General features: G+C 36.8%; 1 protein-coding gene across 1 annotated transcript in view; it reads left to right on the top strand.

Moving 5' to 3' along the window:
- The window catches only part of LOC6043172 (Ig-like and fibronectin type-III domain-containing protein 1), a 304229-nt gene that overhangs the window by 110144 nt on the left and 170859 nt on the right, over nucleotides 1-23226 (top strand). The window contains exon 2 of the mRNA XM_038257502.1: nucleotides 2660-2715. The gene's annotated coding sequence lies outside the window, so the exon portion shown is untranslated. The remainder of the gene's footprint in view (nucleotides 1-2659; nucleotides 2716-23226) is intronic.

Below are 23226 nucleotides of genomic sequence, written 5' to 3'. Positions count from 1 at the left end.
AGATAGGTTGAATTGAAAATTTATTACAGGAGTTAATTTGGCTGAATAATTTCTCAAATTTCATAAAATCGATAATGACAGCAGTTTTTTTTTAATTTATTTCTCAGATAAATGCACGGAATTAAATGCTCAATCATAATAAATTTTGCTATAACTTGTTAGCAAATTTTATATTTTTAAGCCTGCATAATTTGATCTGATCTAGTCTTAATTTGATTGTAAAAGCAAAGAACTTTCCAGGATTCAAAAAATAATTAGCTGACTTGGCTTTGGATTTCATTTCGATAATTACAACGAATTTTTTTTTAAAAAACATAATTCGATGACCGTGTGCTATCTTGTTCTATCTAGATGGGAATCCCAGCAAGCTTAGCTCAAAAGAGCACACCGGCATCGAAGTATAATTTTTCAACATGCAGCGGCAAAACAAAATTTCGTCAAAAACAGTTTAAAAATTTAAATTATCGGCCACGGTTTCAACATTTCAATGAAAAAAGTGTTTTTAAATGCATTAGTAGCACATTTGTTCGCCAAGAGATTTCCGAACTGGTTGTTGAACTCATTTACTATGTTTTCCGAACGTCCCCGAGAACTCTTGAACGCTGGAAAAAGCGCACGTTTTTCTTTTGTTGAACATCTCTTCATCCGTTAGAAAAGTCCGTGTTTCGAGCTAGTTTTGCAGGTGCAAGTCATACTTGCATAGAGAACGTTTTTTGAACATGTCATAAGAACTCATGACCTTAAGATACTGAACCGGGTAAGGTAAACGTCGTTAGAACCGTTATATAGGGCAGTTTGCTAAACATATGATAACATATATGAAATGAATCATCATGTCTGCAAATGTCATTTTGCTTTTCGAGTTCTACAAGCATGTTTTATTTAAGTTAGAATAAACTTCAAAATGAACTATTCTTAATCCGTTGCTAGATTTGGCAGTTGTGTTACACAACCATGTTGAATAATGGTTTTTTGATCAAAATGTGAACAATTGACCAAATTGTCTGACACTTGTTCACAATAATTAACGTATAAAAACGCTAGTGAAGCAATTGATCAACAAAAACAATAAAAAGCGATGTTTTACTTGCTGCTTGGGCCGTTCAGTTGTTTTGCAATCATAAGTTTCCAAAACTTCTAAGTATCGACGAATTTTATGTTTTGTTAGAAAAAAAAAGTTAAAAAAAATATAAAGATGAGAAATTTTTACTAATTTTGAGTGATTTGCCCACAAGGTTTTTGAGAATATATTTCATCATTTATTTTTTTTTAATTATGTTTCGCATTGATATTTATTTTCATATGTATTTATTTGTTTATTTTTAATTCGTAAAATTAAATTTTATATTCTAGAAAAATATTTTTGTGCGCAAAACTATACAAATAATTTTAAACCTTAATTAAATATTATTTTTTGGTTTTAACTTAAAAAATAGATTGTTTTTCATTATCAAAGCTTTTTAGACGATTTAAAATGTAAACAACACTAGTTAAGCTAAAACATAAAAAGTGATGTGCTCTGAAAAACACTTTTTTCTTGACCAAATAATGTTGGTCTTATTGGTGAAAATTTACAACAGTTTTCCAATTTCAAAAACCCTTGTATTTTGAAAAAGAGTATGCAAATTTCAATGCACGAAGTTGATTATAAAAGGGGAAATCGTGCTGAAATTATTACAAAGGCCATTTGTTTTAACTCGAGAATGTAAAAATTTCAAAAGAAAGGTATATGTTTTAACGGTGCACATCCACCAGAGCTTTTGCACACAGATTTTTGTTACAGATATTTTAGTATCTTCAAAACTACGGGTACTACCGAAATATTTTTTTATTCATCCCCTGAAGTACTGTCCACAAAGTAATTTACAACAAAGTTTGACTAATTTTACAATTCCGTTGTTGCAGGATTGGGTCCGTAAGTTTGACAATTTTGGAATAAGAAGACAACAACTTCCTTCGTTGCTGTGCACCCTTAATGTTAAAATAATTCCCATTTCATAGAATATTGTGATTCACAGCCAAATTAACGTATAACAATAGCGGGACATTTTTATAGTCTGGAAGGTATGACTTAAACTTCATTATACAACGGTCCAAACTTTAACGTGTTTTTATTTTGAGAATTTCTTTTAAAACTCCTTTAACTTTCTGTCGCTCGAGCGCCCCTTCTTCGATGAAAAAAATAATTTAGCATTAAGTACGAATTTTCAAAAAACACTTCAGTAGAAATATTCATAAAATTGACTTTGGCGCCCCTAAATATTGTTTTTATATTTTAAACCAAATAAGTTAATTGTAATTCTATTATTATTCTATTTTTCAAATATCTAATGAAGATGTTATAGCTGACATGAAAATTATGTACAATCATCGATTTTGGCGCCCCCCAAGGGCTGGCGCTCTTGGCGGTCGCCAACTGCGCCAACCCCTAGGTACGGCGCTGGATTTGATTTTACTTTGGTTTTGATTGCTTCAAAGTGCTGGAAAGCCCATTATTTGAACTCTGTTTTTCTGTACGTAATACTTTTAATTTATAAACAAAAGCAATGTAAACAAACAGTAAAGCTGCTCAATTTCCTATAATCAATACACCAATTGAAATTTTTCACCTTTTCACCACATTCTAACGTATTCCTTTCTCAACAACTCTTTCTTTCAGATCGCCACGCAAATCTCACGTGCACCGAACGTGCTCAATCCGATCCAGCGTTTGAGGTAAGCTTTCGGGCAAACAGCACAGCACTTTTCCACGGGAGCTGCTTCGATTTCCATCTTGGATCGTGTTGCCACACTGACCTTAGCAAAGGATTTCCATTCAGGTTTCTATTTGCTTTTGGTTAACTTTTTTTTTTAAGGGCGTCGCTTTTTGGTGGCAAACCACAGCAAATCCATTTTCCACGCCTCAAGTTCACACTAATTTTACGCCAAGACCGCAAATTATCGCACTAATTGATCGATTTTCACCAAACGTGCAGTCACGTCACTCGGTAAGACGAAGTAGGGGAGGTTGAAACTTCCGAAAAGGTGGTCGGAAAATGCCGATGGAGAAAACCACCGCACAAGTATGCAAATGACTCTAAATGGTGACGAGGGGGTGGTTAGGAGTCGACTTTTGCTCCCATGATGAATATTCATGAAGGTCACTTTTCTGTTGCCGTGTGCTTGATGTGGAATAGCGTGGTTCACGTTTCTATGAAAAAGACAAAAGTTGTTATTTTGTCTTTCATCAACCGGAACTTGAAAATTTGAGCCCATTTGGTAGGTCTAGGAGCGAAATTTATATGGGATTTTGATTTATTTTCCATGGAAACTATCTTTTTACATTGTATTAGGATTTTTGTTTTATAAATCGATGAAATGACTTGATTCTTATAGTAGGAGATAGAACTGGGAACACTTTGTAGAACATACCAACATGCTAGGAAGTGACCCTTTAAAGATACAGATACTTTTAGATAATGGCTTTGAAGGGCCAGCCACCATCTAAAAGTATCTGTATCTTTAAAGGGTCACTTCCTAGCATGTTGGTATGTTCTACAAAGTTGTTCCCAGTTCAAACTATCTCCTACTATAAGAATCAAGTCATTTCATCGATTTATAAAACAAAAATCCTAATACAATGTAAAAAGATAGTTTCCATGGAAAATAAATCAAAATCCCATATAAATTTCAAATTAAAACTGGAGCTCCTAGACCTTACCAAATGGGCTCAAATTTTCAGGAGTGCTTCTGGGGACATAAAAGAACGAAATTCCGGTTGATGCAAGACAAAATAACAACTTTTGTCTTTTTCATAGAAACGTGAACCACGCTAATGTGGAAGCCAACTAGTCATCGCGTTTTGTGCCACGGTGGCTAACGTTTGTTTAGGGGCTGCCGCTGCCGCTACTGCTGTTAGATATGTTTTTATTCGAATTTTATGGCACGTGGAGTCAGGTGATGACTGGGTGGTCAAATTTCGCGTTAGGGGGTGGCATAAATTTGAGAGAATGGGGTCTTACAGATTGTGAGTTCAGAAAATAAAAAAAAATATAAATTTTTAAATTGTCTGCTTTTTTAATAAAAAAAAATTGAATTTTTAAATCAAATCTAATTCAACTCAAAAACAAAATAATCCACTAAAAAGTCATTCCTTTACGTTAAACTCAGCAAATCATGACCAAAATTTAACCAGCGATACATTAGGATGTGGTTTATAAGTGTATGCGACAGTTTGCTGAAAAACATCTCTGTTTTCGAGAAATAAATATTTTCCGTAAAATTCCAAATTGCTAACGCTGACCTAAAATAGGATTAAACAAATATTTTCCACAATTCATTTAATTTCTATTGCATGTAGTTCGGTAGAACTCTTTTGTTTTTTACTTTGATATTTCAATATTGACTTCCACGGAATTTCATTCAACCAGTTCAATTCTATGCATGCAAAAGTCAATCAAAACCTGCGCTAGAAATCCCATTCGGCCAATAGAGCATGTCGAACAAAAGCCAAAATATTAGCAGGAAAAAAAAACATCCTACTTCAAACAGAGGCATCCCCACGAGCTGGGGGGCGGTTTGCTCGTGCCGTCAGCCCACCTTGAACATGCAGCGAATAATAAACATAAAGTTTTTGACTTTGGACGTCCCACCTCTGACTACGCCGAGGGGGAGGATGGTAAATGTTTTGATTCCGCCTGGAGGTCAGTCTTGTTGAAAAGGGCAGAATTTTCGGTGAGTCAAACAAGATTTTCATAATTTTCTTTTGAAATATGGACATTCAGGGTGACAAGGTAAAAACTTATTTGTTCAACAAAAGTGCTTTGAAATGTAAAATTTGATAAATTAAACTAAATTCTTCAAGAGTTTTTATCTTTAAGAAAAATTGAAGTTATAATGCAAATTTGCAAAACCTTCTAAAAAATTCCAGCTAATTTAAATGTAGCTCCTCAACTCAAACTAACCAAAAATTGTGACATCCAAAAAGGTTGCTTGAGTTAGACTGAAGTGCGTGATTCCGATTATCTCACTCCTGCGACCGGTGGGGCGAGGGAGTAACTTTACGACAAGCTCTGTTTGATTAGGACGCAACGGTTTACGCATTCTAGGGAGGTATAAAGAGCTATGATTTGGCACGTTAGAATTGCTTATAAATGAAGCGGGTCGTGAGGGGAGTCATCCTTGGAGAACTGTTTGTTTGTTTGGACAAGGTCAGGAGTTCTGAAAAGTTTGTTTGACTTTGGCTGAAATTGGCTCCTTGAATCATCTGGATTTTTTTTTAATTATTTTTACTGTTAATTTGTTTTGATCTTTTTTTTGTTCTTGCTCTTATGATCAACTTTTCTTCTGTTCTTCTGTTCTTCTGTTCTTCTGTTCTTCTGTTCTTATGTTCTTCTGTTCTTCTGTTCTTCTGTTCTTCTGTTCTTCTGTTCTTCTGTTCTTCTGTTCTTCTGTTCTTCTGTTCTTCTGTTCTTCTGTTCTTCTGTTCTTCTGTTCTTCTGTTCTTCTGTTCTTCTGTTCTTCTGTTCTTCTGTTCTTCTGTTCTTCTGTTCTTCTGTTCTTCTGTTCTTCTGTTCTTCTGTTCATCTGTTCTTCTGTTCTTCTGTTCTTCTGTTCTTCTGTTCTTCTGTTCTTCTGTTCTTCTATTCTTCTGTTCTTCTGTTCTTCTGTTCTTCTGTTCTTCTGTTCTTCTATTCTTCTGTTCTTCTGTTCTTCTGTTCTTCTGTTCTTATGTTCTTCTGTTCTTCTGTTCTTCTGTTGTTCTGTTCTATGATTTTGTTTTAATTTTCAAAAAGAACCACTGGAATTCAAAGTAAACGCTTCTCGGTAAAGGTCAAAACCCAAAGAAATTTACCTTCGTTGACTCGATTCATAAACTTGCATGTTTGCCCAAAACCATAATACTGAGGTTGTTGCGGACGGTGGGCATGCTGCAATTTATTGTTGTGATAGGATAAGATTAATGGCTGTTTAAATATTTGCGGGCAGTTATGGTAATGAGCCCATCCTGTTCACTGTTTAATGCCGCGGCTCTCGTTACCGTCACGCAAAGTGGCTGCACAATGGAGATATTCCATTTTGCTATAATTAAATTATCGTAATTCAATATAATCAACATTGGGCGAACTTTTCCGGGACCGTGGTGTAGGGGTAAGCGTGATTGCCTCTCACCCAGTCGGCCTGGGTTCGATCCCAGACGGTCCCGGTGGCATTTTTCGAGACGAGATTTGTCTGATCACGCCTTCCGTCGGACGGGAAGTAAATGTTGGCCCCGGACTAACCTAAAAAGGTTAGGTCGTTAGCTCAGTCCAGGTGTAGGAGTCGTCTCCCTGGGTCCTGCCTCGGTGGAGTCGCTGGTAGGCAGTTGGACTAACAATCCAAAGGTCGTCAGTTCGAATCCTGGGGTGGATGGAAGCTAAGGTGTGAAAAGAGGTTTGCAATTGCCTCAACAATCAAACCTTCGGACACCTAGTTTCGAGTAGGAATCTCGCAATCGAGAACGCCAAGGCAATGCTGTAGAGCGAATAATTTAATTTTTAATTTTTTTTTTGGGCGAACTTTTCCATTGAAGGACTTTGCCCACCAAACACAATCCGTAATTGACACTGTTTGCAGAGGAATCAATTTTTAAAATGTATTTTTTTTCACAATTCTACGAACTCAAAACGAGCATCATTGATAATGCAATATTTTTCCAACGAGCTATCATCTGGATCAAAAGTGCACTCATTCATTGGAATTGTCAATGAAAGTGGGTAGTGCCACCCACGTGATGGGACAACAAATAATAAAAGCTTTCCACCCAACTTTTGCTTTAATGAAAAACATTTTTCCATCGATTCGTGCCAGCCATTTTCGTTCTCACCATTGTGTCCTGATTCATCTGGTGGTGGCTTCGATGACAAAAAAAGAACCTCTCATTCAACGTGTGTCATTTATACCCACCCAATTCGCCCCCCACCCCCTCCTCATTTGGGTGGGTGACAAGTCAAATGAACCATCGAAAATAATAAATTACAGAAAAATAAACGCAAGTACAACAAAACCTCGAATCTGGTGGCGTGCCATCGCAGACGGTTATTTATGCGCGAATCAAGAATTATGAATATTAATATTGTTGGAGGAGAAAAAAAGTGGATGCATTGTCTCACTCCACGATAGTGGACGGTTACTTCCACCCCCTGGCACACTGGTAGAATCCGCGTCGAGAAGTTTGTTTGTGTGAGTTTGTACGAGCTGTCTCACTTTGTAATTACAGTACAAAAAATAGTTTTTTTTTTGCATTTTCGAAAATAAAGATAAAAATTAACACCCTTTAAAATATAATTTTAAAAATAAACAAGTATAAGAAAATTTAAAATTATCACTGTTTAAAAAATACTGAGCAAGTGTTAGTAACTCACAACAATACAAACACTGAAACCGCAGTTGGTCTGAGGTTCTGTTTTCATTATTTCCGATTTCCATTCTCGATGACGACGACGACGACAAGTGAATGAAGTCGTAAGCTTTATTTGCATTTGTTTTAATGAGTTCCTCTGGGTGCCGGGTTGAGATATGACGTACTCGTGTCTAGAACATGCTGAACAAAAGTAATTTGAGATTGATTTAACTTTATTATTACGAAGCTGCTGATGCAAGTAGCGACGATAAGTAATACAGTCGACTCTCTGGCTGTCGATCTTCTCGATATCAATAATTCTCCATCTATCGATGAATTCTTCAGTCCCTTCAATCTGCATACTTCAATAATCTTCATTCCTCGATATTTTCCCTTGCTTGAAGGATCTCTTCCTCGACGGTCCCTTGGATTCTGTTTGCTTTAAAAATCTCTTCCGGTTGTCAATAATTTCACTTTCTCATGGCTTGCATAGACATTTTTCTTGGCGAAACGAAGCTTTGAAGGGTGTTTGACATTAGTTTGTTTTTGTTTGATAGACGTTGCCATGATTCTCTCCCATAGCTGGGTATAAAAAAAAAATATTTTTAATCGAGTCTTTATTTTGCATCGTTCTGTAAACTGATGATTCTCTTCCTCGACGGTCCCTTGGATATTGACAACCAGAGAGTCGACTGTAATTCAAATTGATTCGTTATTATTTTTTATTTAATATGTTTTAATTTATTCAATCTAATATTGCTTTTATATTTAGTTTACAGTAAAATTTTATAATTAAAAAACTCGATGCATTCTGCTAAAAACACGAAAAACTCATTAATTTCTGGCTTGAGCAAGAATCATACATCAAATAAAATAAATATGGAAAAACAACAGTTATGAAAAATTTCCAAAATAACCCTCGTTATTCATGTTTCAATTCACGCTTTGGCACGTAAATGAAAATAAAGAGAAAAAATCCCGTTATAAAACTTGCCCAAGCCATGGTTTACTGAAAATGGATACTGGATATTTGGTGTTTATTTTATATTTGAAACCAAAAAGTATTATACAAAAACTTTGAAAAAATGTGTTTTTGGATATGTAGTAGATGTCCGAAAATATCTACTTTTGTGCTATAATACAAAATATGACCAAAATTCGCACTGTAATCGTTTTTTATTGAATCATATTTATTCTTAAACGTTAAAAAGGCAAAAAAATATTTATTTTTAGATAAATTATCTAATTTACAATCAAAAAGATCTTTCCAGATTTTTGTACCCATTTATCAATTTCATGCCATAAATTTAATTGTTGTTCAAAAATTTTACCAACTCTAAAAATATCCTTAAAAATTCTATTCCCTTGTGGAACACCAATCAGTGAGGTACTCCTGGATATTAGCTCCTGAAAAGTGCTTAAAAAGTGCTAAAATGCCTCACGGCAAGAAAAAGAGGCGGTTCTCAACAGCAGGATCGGCAGATTTGAAGAAGCTAAAGATTGCCGAAGCGCTACCTGCAAAGCCAGGCAGTTTGAGCAAGGACGCTCAAAATTCGTCTGGAAACCAGTTCGCTACCCTCCCTGTGGACGTGAGCGAGAAGGAAGAATTTGAACGACGGGAAAAGTTGCCACCCATTTTTGTGAAAACATCGTCATCGGATTCGGTGCGAAAGTGGCTGACCGGGTTTATCAAATCTGGTGCTTTACGAGCTTCCATTCGCTTGTGTGCTGATGGACTCAAAATTCTGCTACCTACCAGAAAGGATTACAACTACGTTCGGGATTTCCTGAACAACACCAAGATTGAATACTACAGCCATGACGATCCAGGTAAACGCCCCATGAAACAGGTCCTCCGAGGCCTGTACGACATGGATGTGAGTGTGCTGAAAGAAGAGCTCAAAACTCTTAAGTTGAACGTGATCAAAGTCTTCAAGATGACGAGACACAACAAGGACATCAAGTATCGTGATCAACTGTACCTGGTTCATCTCGAGAAAGGATCGACAACGCCGTCTGAGCTGAAAGCAGTTCGGGCAATCTTCAACATCATCGTGACTTGGGAACGTTATCGTCCAGTGCACCGTGACGTGACACAGTGTTCGAGCTGTTTGCAGTTTGGACATGGTGGAAGGAACTGTTTCATCAAGAGTCGTTGTGCAACCTGCGGAGGTGAGCACAAAACTCAAGCTTGCGAAACAATCAACGAGAACATCGAAGCGAAATGCTTCAATTGCGGCGGCGACCATTCTACCAAGAATCGGAGCTGCCCAAAACGTGCTGAGTTTGTAAAAATTCAGCAGCAAGCGACGACGAGGCACCAACCAAATCGTCGCAAAACACCACCAGCATACACGGACGTGGATTTTCCTGCTTTGGCGTCACCTGGAGCGGGATCTGTTCGAGTGGTTCCAAATCTGCAGCAATTGCCGTTGAATCAGCGGCAAAGAGTTGCAGAGAATACAACACCTCCAGGCTTTAGTCAGCAACCGAGGGAAAACCAACCAACATCAACGGGTGAAGGCAGTAGTGACCTGTTTTCACCACAAGAACTTTTGAACATTTTCATCGAGATGACAACAACACTGCGTGGTTGCAAAACTCGCCAGGAACAAGTAAGAACCCTTGGAGCATTCATCTTGAAATACAGTTCGTAGTTTACTCGTTCTAATGATTTTGAATATTTTAATGAATTTAGTTTTTTAGTTTTAAGTTAGGATTAGTTGTTAAAGTGATTTTTTTTTTCTTTTTTACCCAAATGTATTCAATTCAATGCAATAATGTAAAACAATTTGAAGTAAATAAAATAAATGTGACCAGTTAACAATAAAACGAAAAATACAACAAAGATGACGAGGCCATACCACTTAGCATGTAAAAGAAATGTAATTATTATAAGATTATTCAATAAAGACATATTTAATTTCAAAAAAAAATCCTTAAAAAATCTTGAGCAATTCACTAACAAAACCAGAAATAGATTTTACTTGTATTTTTTTATTTGGCTCAAACTTTGTTGGGGCCTCCCTATGACTAAGGCTACAGATTTTTCGCGATTTCGTGGAAGTCGCGTAATCCGTGAACTTTTTTAAATACCGCGAAATGCTGAAAAATTCTTAGTAATTAATTAACGAATTGTCCCTAAATATATTTGAACATTGAGTTTTTTATTCAAGCAATCCACAAGAGCAAGCATTTTTGAAATTCATTTTTGAAAATATGATTTATTACAAGGTTTTTCGAAAAGTTCTAACTAAATAAGCTTTGGTTGACACATGCCTTGGATAACACAATTTAATGTTCAAAGCATGAACATTTTTTCACTTTTAACTTTTCACAATGAATGTAAAAGATTGATATTAAAAACAGCAAAGAAAGAAAACGCAAAGCAGTTGAGTAATTTATTTTCGAATCTCTGTAAAATTTATTTAAATAATAATAAACAAATTGCAAGGACAATCTGAAAACAATTCTGTTTAAAAATAAAGTTGCTTGTGTTGTTAACTATTTAAGCGCTTTGCTACATTTTCTAATTTTCTGTACTTATCAATGACAAATATTAAACAAAACTGTATTAAAATGAAATTTTGGCTAAATACTCATATTTCCCTATTCCTGAAAAAGCGTTTGAGAAATTTAGTATCTCTTATTTTACTTATTCTACTTTTGGTGAATTAATCGATAAGTTGTGATTTTTTTAAAGATATTAAAGGATGTACTTCGTTTTACAAATATTTTAGCAAATTAAATTTCAAAAATCTCAGTAAAATTATGTTGACAGAATCGTGTCCCGTGAAATTGCCGTGAATTTTCAATGTTTTGAAATTGGCATGCCGCGTAATTTTAATTTTTCGCCGTTAGAAATTACTAGCCCTATCTATGACCAAAGAAACTTTTTTGTGTCATTGGTTCACTCATACAAATCTCCATACAATTTTACATTTAAAAATGAGATCAAAACTTGTTTTGTATGAAATTGTATTTTGGGATTTTGAGTTTTTGTGAAAAAAAGTTATTTAAAAAATCGCCATTCTTTTCCGTGTACTATTTTTTTCTGGTTATTCCTCAACAATACCTACAACTTTGCCGAAGACCGAAGATTCAAAAGTTACAGATTTTCAAATATTTACGTACCATTTTTAGCATGGACAGCTGCCACAATTGTATGTTAAATTGTATGGGTGAACCAATGACACAAAATAGCTTCTTTGGCCATAGGAAAGGCCCCCACATAGTCTGAGCTAAATAGAAAAATACAAAAAAATGGGCGAAATCGGTCGATTTTGTAGAGAATTACTATCTTATGGATTTATTTCTAAGAAGAGAACCTATTTGGAGTAGCGAAGTATTACTTTCTGAGTTATAATCGACTTTCAAAACAGAATTACAGTCTAGTGACAATATCTTGCAAGTCCAGAGTTAGAACCAGTTTAAAATATTATTGATCAATAAACACTCTAAATAAAAATCAAACAGGGAGAATGAGGATTTCTGAACATCATCAAAACAGTGCTAAATGTTCTAACTCCTGTATCTAAGCAACTGAGGACCAATGTTCACCTTAAAAAAATAATTTTCTTGAAACTTTCTGATTTGCCTAAGAAGAACTTTAATCCGATTCAAGAAACCAAATTTAATCCTAAATCCAGAAAAGGAAATCGCTTAATCTTGCAGGTCGACGTCGTCGTGCTATCTTGTCGCACCCGCCATTTTGACGTTCCGAGAAAAACGCGTTTTAATGTTTGACCTTGAATATACAAAAACGAGAGCACGCAATGTAAACAATAACAAACACGTTTTGTTTGGCTGACCATTCTGTGCATTGTCCCGAAGTTTGGTTGAAGTTGGTTGCTGGAGTCCCGAGTTATAATTACAAATGTTTACGGTAGTCTAGCTTGTACGTGCGACAAACGCATCCTGACTTTCCTGGCCTGAAATCCCTTTGGCCTTTTGTCGTACTTACATCAATTTTCATGGAGTGACAAGATAGCACGACAAGATTGAAACTTCTTTCATATGTAAAGTGACAAAAATGCACGGAGCTTTTTCGGTTTTTGTTGAATATCTCAGGATTGAAATCGAATTTTGGGGATCTGTGAAGGTCAAAAGGTGAGGCATTGTGAACTGCACAAAATGGCGTTCTTAACTCAATTTGGTCCAAAATGCACGTACGACAAGTTAGCACGATGGCGACGAGGTGAAAGACTAAATAGCCCATGGCAGGAGAGGAAGGTGGTCGACGTATCGACTGCAGACCCAACGCCAAAAACCACAACATGTCATAAAAATAAAAATACTATGAACAGTACACTTTGTATGTACACCAGAACCAGCAGCAGAGAGCGAAGGGGAGGTTCGAAACCTCAAGCCCTAATCATGGCTTGTGGTGAATATCCCGGCCCGCCACCGGCAGTCAAATGTTAATTCACTTTGGGCTAGAGGAGAGTGCGGTATTGGGTAATGATTGGGGGGAGGAAGTACAGGACACAAATGAATCGGAATTGTTTTAGACGTGACCTGGGTGCCAGGTGATGCGGATGCCACGGCAGTGCTGCCAGCGATTGGATTATTCTGCTTGTGCTACTAGAATGGCCTCGAGGTGACGTTATCGACGTGGCCCTTTTCCTAATCCTGGATGGATCATAATTAGTGTACATTTTGAGGAGTTTATTAGTAAGGTAATGAGGTAGGAGATTATTTGAGGAGCTATGAGTACAAAAAAAAAACATAAAAGCTAACAAAACAAGTTAAGCTATTGAGAACAACAATTTTATTTCAGCCATCGACTTAAAGCGTTAATCTTTTACCCAGTATCCGTGAGTTATGTAACAGAACGTCACAGAGAGTCGTATTAAAGTATTGTTTATATACATTTTACTGCTTGTCCTCACCAATACCTGCACCCATGATCTATTAAATTTATACTAATGTATGCAAAATTCCACTTCAGTCAACAATCCAGATCGGATGTAATTTCAACTCCGGAATTCCGTCATTTAATACCAACATTACAGTTTAATATCGTTAATCCAGAAAAATCTCACACACGGGCACCCTTAACTATTTAGCATATTTGTGTTTAAACACATGGAATGCATACATTAACCAAACACATGTCCCGTGTGAAATGATGCAAAATGCAAACATTCTTTGGGCACCGTAAAAAAAGTCCCTGTAATTATTACATCATGATGCATGTAATTTTTTTGGCCTAAAATTTCGAAACAAAAACCGAGTTTATTTTAATGAATTTTTTTTCAGTGCTCACGGTATGTTTATAATTTGCGGTAATGTGTGTAATGAAGCTAACGAATCAGGGTATTTTTTTTCAAATCCGTGCCACAAAATGATTAATTATGCAATCATCGCCTCAACAACAACAACAGGTCGGCGGTGGCGTGTGGAACGATGGTGGGAAACCGTTCTGCACTTTTCACACCACGTCAAAGCTGACAAATCGATCGTTCTATAGCAGCGGAGTGATGTGATGTGTGTGTGTGTGTGTGTGTGTGTGTGTGTGTGTGTGTGTGTGTGTGTGTTTGTATTATAGGGCAGAGTTAATTGTCGGTTTTTGATATGGGACATCAACGGGGTCGGATAATTAACATGCCACACCAACTCAATCAGTGTATTTGTTGGCGATTGACACAATGATTGAAGGAAATGAAACAAATTCTTGATTGCGGTGGTTTGGGGAGTTGGGTTTGATTGAATACGTGTCAAAATAGATTATAACTAAATATTAATTTATGTACAGATTCTACTCTGCCTCCATATTTAATAATTCTACCAAATGAAACCTATGTATTTCACAAAATTACTATTAAATTAAATTTGAAGAGGAGACTGTTGAAAACCCTAAAAAGATTCTTAATTCCAATTAGGCCATTGCAAATATTTCCCAAGGTTTATGACGCCCCACTCCCAAAAATCTTCCCGAAAAATCAGTTTGCAACAATTATTTCTATTAAAAAACTTTGAAATTACAGTGCAATCAACTGACAACACTTTGAAATGCATTTTCTTGCGTTAACCCTCTACTGCCCAATTTTTTTCGATTTTTTTTTATCTATTCCGTGTTCAGGAGGTCATTTAGAGCAACTTTTGCTCTACGAAAATTTTTACTTATCTTGTTTTATGTTTTTCTTGTTTCTTTTTTAGTATTTTAATTTGCATTTATCTTGTTTAGTTCATGTTTGTTTTTGGTGGTATTTGGCCTATTCTACCACCTCCTATCATTGCATATTGCCTATCAATTTTGTTTATCTTTTTACAGCCACAAATTTCTTGCTTGTTTTCCTCAATTTCTTCTATAAAATGGCACCATTATCATTTAAATTGTAAAAAAATGCGTAGAGGCATGGTCTGGGACACTAGAAAAATTACTCCATACTTCTTTCTACTTAAAATATAGGAAATGTTAGTTAAAAACACAGCCAAAATTTACCCCTAAAAAATAACATTTTAAGAGTTCTTCTTCCCAATGTTTTTTAAAGATCAAAAATTGATTGAAAAATTGATTTTTGGCGATTAAATCGAAGGGTTGTTGTAAAGGGTTATTAATCGGCTTTAGAACATTTTGACTTGTTGAAAAATCAATTCTGCAAAATGTTTTTTTTACTTCTTTTTGCAAAAAAAAAATGATTTCTTTATAAATTGCATACGCCTGCTAACGATTGAAAATCAACCGTGCTGGTCAGAAATGCACTTTACAACACTTTTGTCATTGAAATCTTATTTTCACAATTTTTTTTTGAGAAAAACAAAATTATTTTTATTTCAAAGAGCTGAAAATATAACAACGGTTTAAATCTCAACATCTCAACCCCGCCTCTAGGCAGGCTTCAATGTCAAAATTCTTAAAAAATCAATTTTTCAACCAATTTTTGATTTTTGAAAAAACTGTTCATTATTGCAGCAAATTAGGTAATGATATTGACAATATCTAGTTTTCCCCTAATTTTAACTTTAAGAGGTTGTATCTCAGCAATCAGCAAACCGATCAATCAATTTAATAAACATTATGTTATATAAGTATTTAAAAAATTACATTTTTCATATTTTTTTTTCTCAAAATGGTTCTAACTTGAATTGATAACAAATTAAGCTATTTTTTATTGCAAATTTGATTTACCTCTAAAATTTTGTTTAAGGAATTAACGAGACATTTAAAATTTAATAGTTATTTAGACAAGTTTTTCGAGTTTTGAATTTCCAATCATCATTTTTTTCAGCAAATCATATCCCATGTACAAAATTTTGTTTTATTCTAAACCCTAGCGGGAAAGGTGGCTGTCCCCTTAATCATTTACAAAATAAAAAAAAATGATTCTGTCTTAAGATATAGATTTTCGAATATTAAGGTGAAACGGAAAGACAGCGCCATATTGACTCCACGACTCGAGTTTTTAACGAAAATGCCGTAGGGGAAATTCTCGTATGTTTGGCAGGTTATGCACTCGCGCCTAACTTCATCGAATTCGCTGATGTTCACTATTTAAACAACTTATTTTATTAAATGTGTTGATAGAAATTTGCTTGCTCACTTCCTATTGAGCTATTTATTACTCGATTGCAGTCCTAAACTCTTTTTATGAGCTGTAATTGAACGTCAATGTGCTGATATGGCAACATTAAAGGCACGGTGGAGTTAGATGCTGTTCCCCTACCTTACGAAGTTCTGTTTTTTTTTTGTAGGCGTCGTTAGCAAGCAATCGGTCAGGTTTAGAAACTGGCGAAATTTAAACATGTTTTTGTATGGAAAAACAAGCGATAGAAAATAGCTTATTTTAACCATACACGCAAACCTGGCGCTTATCAGACCGATCTCTTATAATCGTCTATCAGAGATTCTCTGATAAACTTTTTGCTTTGAGTTCATCCAGGAAAACAACTTTAACGCACACATAAGACAACATTGTATCCTTCACGAGAATTCACCTAATTCATCTAAAGATCGTTGCGCCCCAAGTGGCGGATATCGGCATAAGCCGTCATCTCAGACGGGGAGCATTCAGCGATTATGTGAAAAGGGGCATTCGAAAATTACGTTACCCAATTAAATATTCGGTAAATTTTGCAAAGTTTTTCAATTGTTTTATTGTTTAATTGTCAAAATGTCAAAATGTCAAAATGTCAAAATGTCAAAATGTCAAAATGTCAAAATGTCAAAATGTCAAAATGTCAAAATGTCAAAATGTCAAAATGTCAAAATGTCAAAATGTCAAAATGTCAAAATGTCAAAATGTCAAAATGTCAAAATGTCAAAATGTCAAAATGTCAAAATGTCAAAATGTCAAAATGTCAAAATGTCAAAATGTCGAAATGTCAAAATGTCAAAATGTCCAAATGTCCAAATGTCCAAATGTCCAAATGTCCAAATGTCAAAATGTCAAAATGTCAAAATGTCAAAATGTCAAAATGTCAAAATGTCGAAATGTCGAAATGTCAAAATGTCAAAATGCCAAAATGTCAAAATGTCAAAATGTCAAAATGTCAAAATGTCAAAATGTCATAATGTCAAAATGTCAAAATGTCAAAATGTCAAAATGTCAAAATGTCAAAATGTCAAAATGTCAAAATGTCAAAATGTCAAAAAAAAATGTCAAAATGTCAAAATGTCAAAATGTCAAAATGTCAAAATGTCAAAATGTCAAAATGTCAAAATGTCAAAATGTCAAAATGTCAAAATGACAATTTGACAATTTGACAATTTGACAATTTGACAATTTGACAATTTGACAATTTGACAATTTGACAATTTGACAATTTGACAATTTGACAATTTGACAATTTGACAATTTGACAATTTGACAATTTGACAATTTGACAATTTGACAATTTGACAATTTGACAATTTGACAATTTGACAATTTGACAATTTGACAATTTGACAATTTGACAATTTGACAATTTGACAATTTGACAATTTGACAATTTGACAATTTGACAATTTGACAATTTGACAATTTGACAATTTGACAATTTGACAATTTGACAATTTGACAATTTGACAATTTGACAATTTGACAATTTGACAATTTGACAATTTGACAATTTGACAATTTGACAATTTGACAATTTGACAATTTGACAATTTGACAATTTGACAATTTGACAATTTGACAATTTGACATTTTGACATTTTGACATTTTGACATTTTGACATTTTGACATTTTGACATTTTGACATTTTGACATTTTGACATTTTGACATTTTGACATTTTGACATTTTGACATTTTGACATTTTGACATTTTGACATTTTGACATTTTGACATTATTATTTCTAGAGTTTTTATGAAAAGGTCTTATAAACAAAGTTTTCAAATTTTGCTTTTTGGGTGTTTTGAAACCGCCTTGAGTTAGAGGTATTCAAAAACACCCCAAAAGCAAAAAAATAAAACATTGTTTGTTGGACTAAAAAAACTCTTTATTTGGCACTTTAACATTTTGGCACGCAACTCAAACTAAAAAGGGACGAATTGTCAGTTTTTACAATGCGCTCACGCACACTATCAAAACAATAGTTTGCAAAACCGATCGTGTTTAATTTTTTGCTTCCAAAATTATTTTGTTTTTTTTTCTTTATTTAATTTATTTATATAACAACGTAGTATATGTATGACCCTTGAAGACGGTTTGCTTACGTAATGTTGGAAAGCCCCTTGCTATAGGCTGACAGAAGCAACGCCTGCTTTCTTCTCCATTGTTTTACATTTTTGCAACTATGGCGGACCTGAAAACCAACTTGCTGATAAAATCTGCTCTTTGGCTCAAAGGTAAGGATCGATTTAATGAAAAAAGTGATTTTAAAGTGACAAATAACTATTTTTTTGTGTTCTTCGCTGCAGGTGATGGCCATACGATGACGAATTGTGGTTGGAAACCTTCCGGGTGGCCTCGGCCCGGACGATTAAAAGCTTCTTAACACGGCTAGATCGGAAACTCAAGAGACGGCTGCCGGAGGTCGTGAACCGCATTGACGGGAAGAGTCCGCATCAGGTAAATATTTGCTAATTATTACGGAGTGAGCGGATCAAAACAAACGGTTTCTTTATCTCATTCCCAGGTTGAATAATTGGCTGCCAGCGTGTGATTTGGATTGAAACGGAGTTGGTTTATTCGGATTCAAGTGAAAAATAGTGTGAATAGTGAAATGTATTTCAACAAAAATGAGAAGAATAAAGTATTCAAAATGTTTTTAGGTTTCAATTTATTTCACCCCCTCAAAGATAGCAAACAAAGCTCCACTAATACAAATGCTTAGTGTAGTGGTGTGCTTGTGTTTTGATTTCGATTTGATGGTGGCGATGCCCAAGCGGTGAGATTTGGAAACATCGGAATTCACCAATACATGCACATCTTTAGTGAATATTTTAAGCTGCGTGAACCAGATGAACTTTGACAGAAAATCTCTGATAAGGCTTTGACGGAGACTTCTCTGATAGAGACGCTCTATCAGAGATTTTCTGATAAATTTACTGAGTATTTCGGTCAATTTGACCGAAGTCTAGGTTGCGTGTAGGAATGCATGGATGTAGTTTCATTAAAAATCATGGAATACAAAGAAAAGTCGATTTGCTAATCGTTGAACTCTATAATATTATAGATTTAAGTTTGCATCTGAAAACACGAATTAATAAACCTCTTTAAAACCACTGGTTGGCGACAGATCTCCACCTCATCAAAGCAAACCACCAAAATTTACCACAAGCAAGGCCACTCAACAATTTAAACTTCCAAAATCTAGCATTCGCAAACCGAAAGAGCGTCCAATTGCAACTGACGTGACTCTGCCACAAAGCAATCCGACAATAGTGTGACAATTGTTTGGTTGTGCTCTCACGACCGCAAAACTAAACCTGGTCTTGAAGTCATCGCCGATGGTTCCGAAGTGATTCACACTACACCGCACCCGTCAGTGGTTTGCTGTGAGGTTTTCTTGTTGTCGACACAGTGAGAATTGCACTGGAAAATAATAAAAATGATCGAATTTGAAATTGATTTCATCACTTTGAAATCTTTAAAGATTGAAAACTTTGTTTTGTGATATTGACTCAACTTTAGTAATTTTACTGTGCAGGTTTAGGTTAGAATATGATAGAATGCAGCTTCCACCACAACCGCCGGTCAAACTGTTATATAATCAGCTGCATTGGTGGCGATGACGATACGGCGTGCGGTGATAAATCTTGAACAACCCCCTCGCGCGTAACCCCCCTCGATGACGATCCGGTATCTTTTTGTACCTCCTCGGATCCGAACTACCAGTTTGCTGGAACTAATTACGCTCACCTTGAACGGTGTCTATTCTTAAGCCTGGTCTACAATAGGAAACTCGCAGGATCGCAGATGCAAGCGCAAGTTTTAAACATATGCAAATCAATCTGATCTTCTACAATGACAATGCTGCGGTGCTGCGATTCTGTACTAAAATCGCAGACCGCAGGTCGCATGTTCTAAATTTTGAAATAAATGAAAATTTTCGCAGGAATTCTGCGTTGACAGTTCCAAATGGGAAATCACAGCAACCAACGCAGCCCATTGTAGATACTCGCAGGAAAGTCTGCGTATTTAGAACGAAATTTTTTCACATCTGTCATCGCGGCGCAGCGTAGGATCGCAACAGTTTCCCGATGTAGATCAGGCTTTACCCCGCGTCACCTTCTCCTGCTCCAACCACCTTGGCTTTAGTACATAACCCGGTCGGAAAAAAATCTGGTAAATTTGAGTGTCTGGCGCAGGCGGACGTTTGTCGTGCAGTTCAGACACACTTGGCACATTTCTTTTAGCCAGGTTTTGCGTGACGCCCGACGAATCTGGCGAAAATCTGGCGCGATAACTCACAGCTGTCTGGCACAAAAACCAATCGGTTCAATCGGTTGAACCGTGCACGACCGGTTTGTTGCATATTCGCCAGAATTCTGGCAACAATCTTGGGCCAGTCGGGGGGAAAATCTGCCAGACGTCTTGCGCAGCTAAGCGCAGTGCCCAAGACAAAACGCCCGCCAGGCGCCCCCCGTTTCTGTCTGGGAAGTCAGGCGAGGATGATGATGGTGTCTAGTAATCTATTACAGCGACGTAACTCTCCTCTTGCACGGTTTCAATGTCGAGGCCGGTTTTGCCACCTTATTGATGGTGACTCATGACCCGAGGCGATGGAACTGCACTGAAAAAAATTAAAGATTTAAAAAAATGCAGTAACATTCAAGTGACATGGTGTAACTGAGCAGAACTTCTATCTTGCCGAATGCACAAAAACTTCCTAGAACGCCCCCGCAGTAAAACACCTGTCCCAGGTCATGGTGGCCCCAAACACGTCGTTGAGCGTGACACTACTGCCACACGCTCACCAGCGGTGCATATCTTTTTCCGCACCAACAATGACCCAAATCTATCACACACCCAGACGGAAAAGGGGGGCGCCTGGCGGGCGTTTTGTCTTGGGCGCTGCACTTAGCTGCGCAAGACGTCTGGCAGATTTTCCCCCCGACTGGCCCAAGAATGTTGCCAGAATTCTGGCGAATATGCAACAAACCGGTCGTGCACGGTTCAACCGATTGAACCGATTGGTTTTTGTGCCAGACAGCTGTGAGTTATCCCGCCAGATTTTCGCCAGATTCGTCGGGCGTCACGCAAAACCTGGCTAAAAGAAATGTGCCAAGTGTGTCTGAACTGCACGACAAACGTCCGCCTGCGCCAGACACTCAAATTTACCAGATTTTTTTCCGACCGGGCATCATCCCCATACGGTTGCGACCCGGTGTTCAATACCAGCTCGCTGGCTTCCATGCATATTTTCATTCCCAGACCCCGGCAGTACCAAGGTTGACCTTGAAGAGTTATAGCTACTGCAGCTTTGGTGTAGACCACAAACGATAGCCAAGGAGTTGGATTTTGAAAGGTTGGACGAAATAAGATTGTCATGCTTGGAAATCTGACAGTTATTGAAGAAGACAATTGTAGTACCCATCGAAAAGTTGTTCAAATATTCATTGGTCAAGATGAAAAGAGCAGAGAAGTTTAAAAGTCCTTACCTTACGCTTAAAGGCCTCGAACGACCACGGATTTCGCCGCGTTGGCGCAGCGTTTAAAGCGAATGACTTTCAATTCCGGGCCCGCGGTGGCCACTTTGGTTTCGGTCGACAATTCGCACCCCCTGTGCATGTACTCCTACAACCTGCACACAGCACGTGTATAGTGTCGGGAGAAGGCCAAGTTCTGGTATCACGACGACGCCAGCCTAAGAGGTTGGGGGAGTTGGATTGACCGCCATTATTCCGAGCAGCCATCAATTGCAAGCACCTGTACTGCGGTGGTGGTCGTGGTTTCGGAAGTTGGCAAAAACCTTTCGCGTGTGTGTTGAGGTCGGAACCTAAGCGACCTCCTCGTAGTAGAACTTATGGTCTGTAGTGGAGAGACGTTGATGGCCCACTTTTGGCAACCCCTCTCTTTGGAGCCCGGCGGTACAATGCCAGGAAGTGAACGTTCTTTTGGATGAAGTGTTCTATCGATTTGAACATGTGAAGATTTTTTAGGAAATACGCACAAACTGTTCAAAATAGATTCAAATTTTGCCAGTTATAAATAATGCGATGAAAAATTACCAACGATAAAGGCCAGAAACGGTTGATCCCGGATTCCGATATTTTTCCACGAAAAGTGATATTCTGGCCCCACAAACATACAGCGCCAACCCCAAACAATTGGCAGCAAGCTTTTTCGCGAAACTTCCCTCCCCCAAATCAACACACACACAACACCGCATAGTTTGCTTAACGGGTGCTACCGGAGGGTGGAAATTGTTGATGACAAGCAATCGGAAGTAGTCTGAGCGCGCGGGAACCAACACGCGAATCGTCGTATTCCCCGCCAAAACACGCGATTGGGGGTGGCCAGACAAGGATTTATATCGTGAGCATAGATTTCCCGGCCTCGTTTTTGGCCTCGTTGTGGAGCCACTGAAATGAAATATATCACTCCCGCAGTAGCAGCTTTGGCTGGCCACATGCCGATTTTTGGGGTGGGTTTCGTTTGTCTTTGACCTGCTCCTGCTCCTGTTTGCTTGAAAACACTGGAAAACAGCCCCATGGCCTCGATTCGTGATGGTGTTTGCTACCGGCGTGGGGTCATGACTGCAAGGCTGGGTTCAATGTGTGTTCGGTTTTGGGGGATGGATTACACAATCTGTATTCTTCATGATATGATGTGATCATAATTATCTAAATAAATAATTAATGATTCTCATTAACAAAATCTGACCAAAAAAGTATGCGTGTCCTTTGAATATTAGTGATTCTGTACGTTTTCGAAAATCGATTTTTTTGTTGCAATTTCGTTGCAATACTACTTACCTTTCTATCGTTCTAGACTGTCATTGGGTACCAAAAGTTGTATCTTGCAATTAAGGAAATTTCAGTATCCAAAAAGGTATAGGTCACTGCTGAAATTTTAAAGTTATCGCAGTAAGGCGTCATCCATAAAATACGTACGCTCTTAGGGGGGAGGGGGGGTTACCGTAGGTGTGACAAGATGTGACGAAGGGGGGAGGAGGGTTTGCGAGACTCTTCTCTTAAATTGTTTGCTTACTATTATTTAGAAATATCACAGTATAATTGATTACAGTATTTCAATACTTCAATATTTTGCAAATTCTTGCTCGATAAAAATGAATGCTTTGAAAGCAGGGTGTACATAAGAAAACTTCTATAACAGTTTTCAAGATTTTTTAATACTTGTATGTTTTACCAGGTCTTCTAAATTTTAAATGATACAAAACTGTTTTTTTTATATCGCGATGTTTATTTAAAAAAATGAATAATAAACATTACCAAAATTATGAGAGCTTAAAGAAATAAAAAATA

This window comes from Culex quinquefasciatus, chromosome 2 (genome assembly GCF_015732765.1).
Source record: "Culex quinquefasciatus strain JHB chromosome 2, VPISU_Cqui_1.0_pri_paternal, whole genome shotgun sequence".
NCBI lineage: Eukaryota > Metazoa > Arthropoda > Insecta > Diptera > Culicidae > Culex > Culex quinquefasciatus.
The sequence above is the reverse complement of the archived record's forward strand: the minus strand, read 5'-3'. Positions and strand labels throughout refer to the sequence as shown.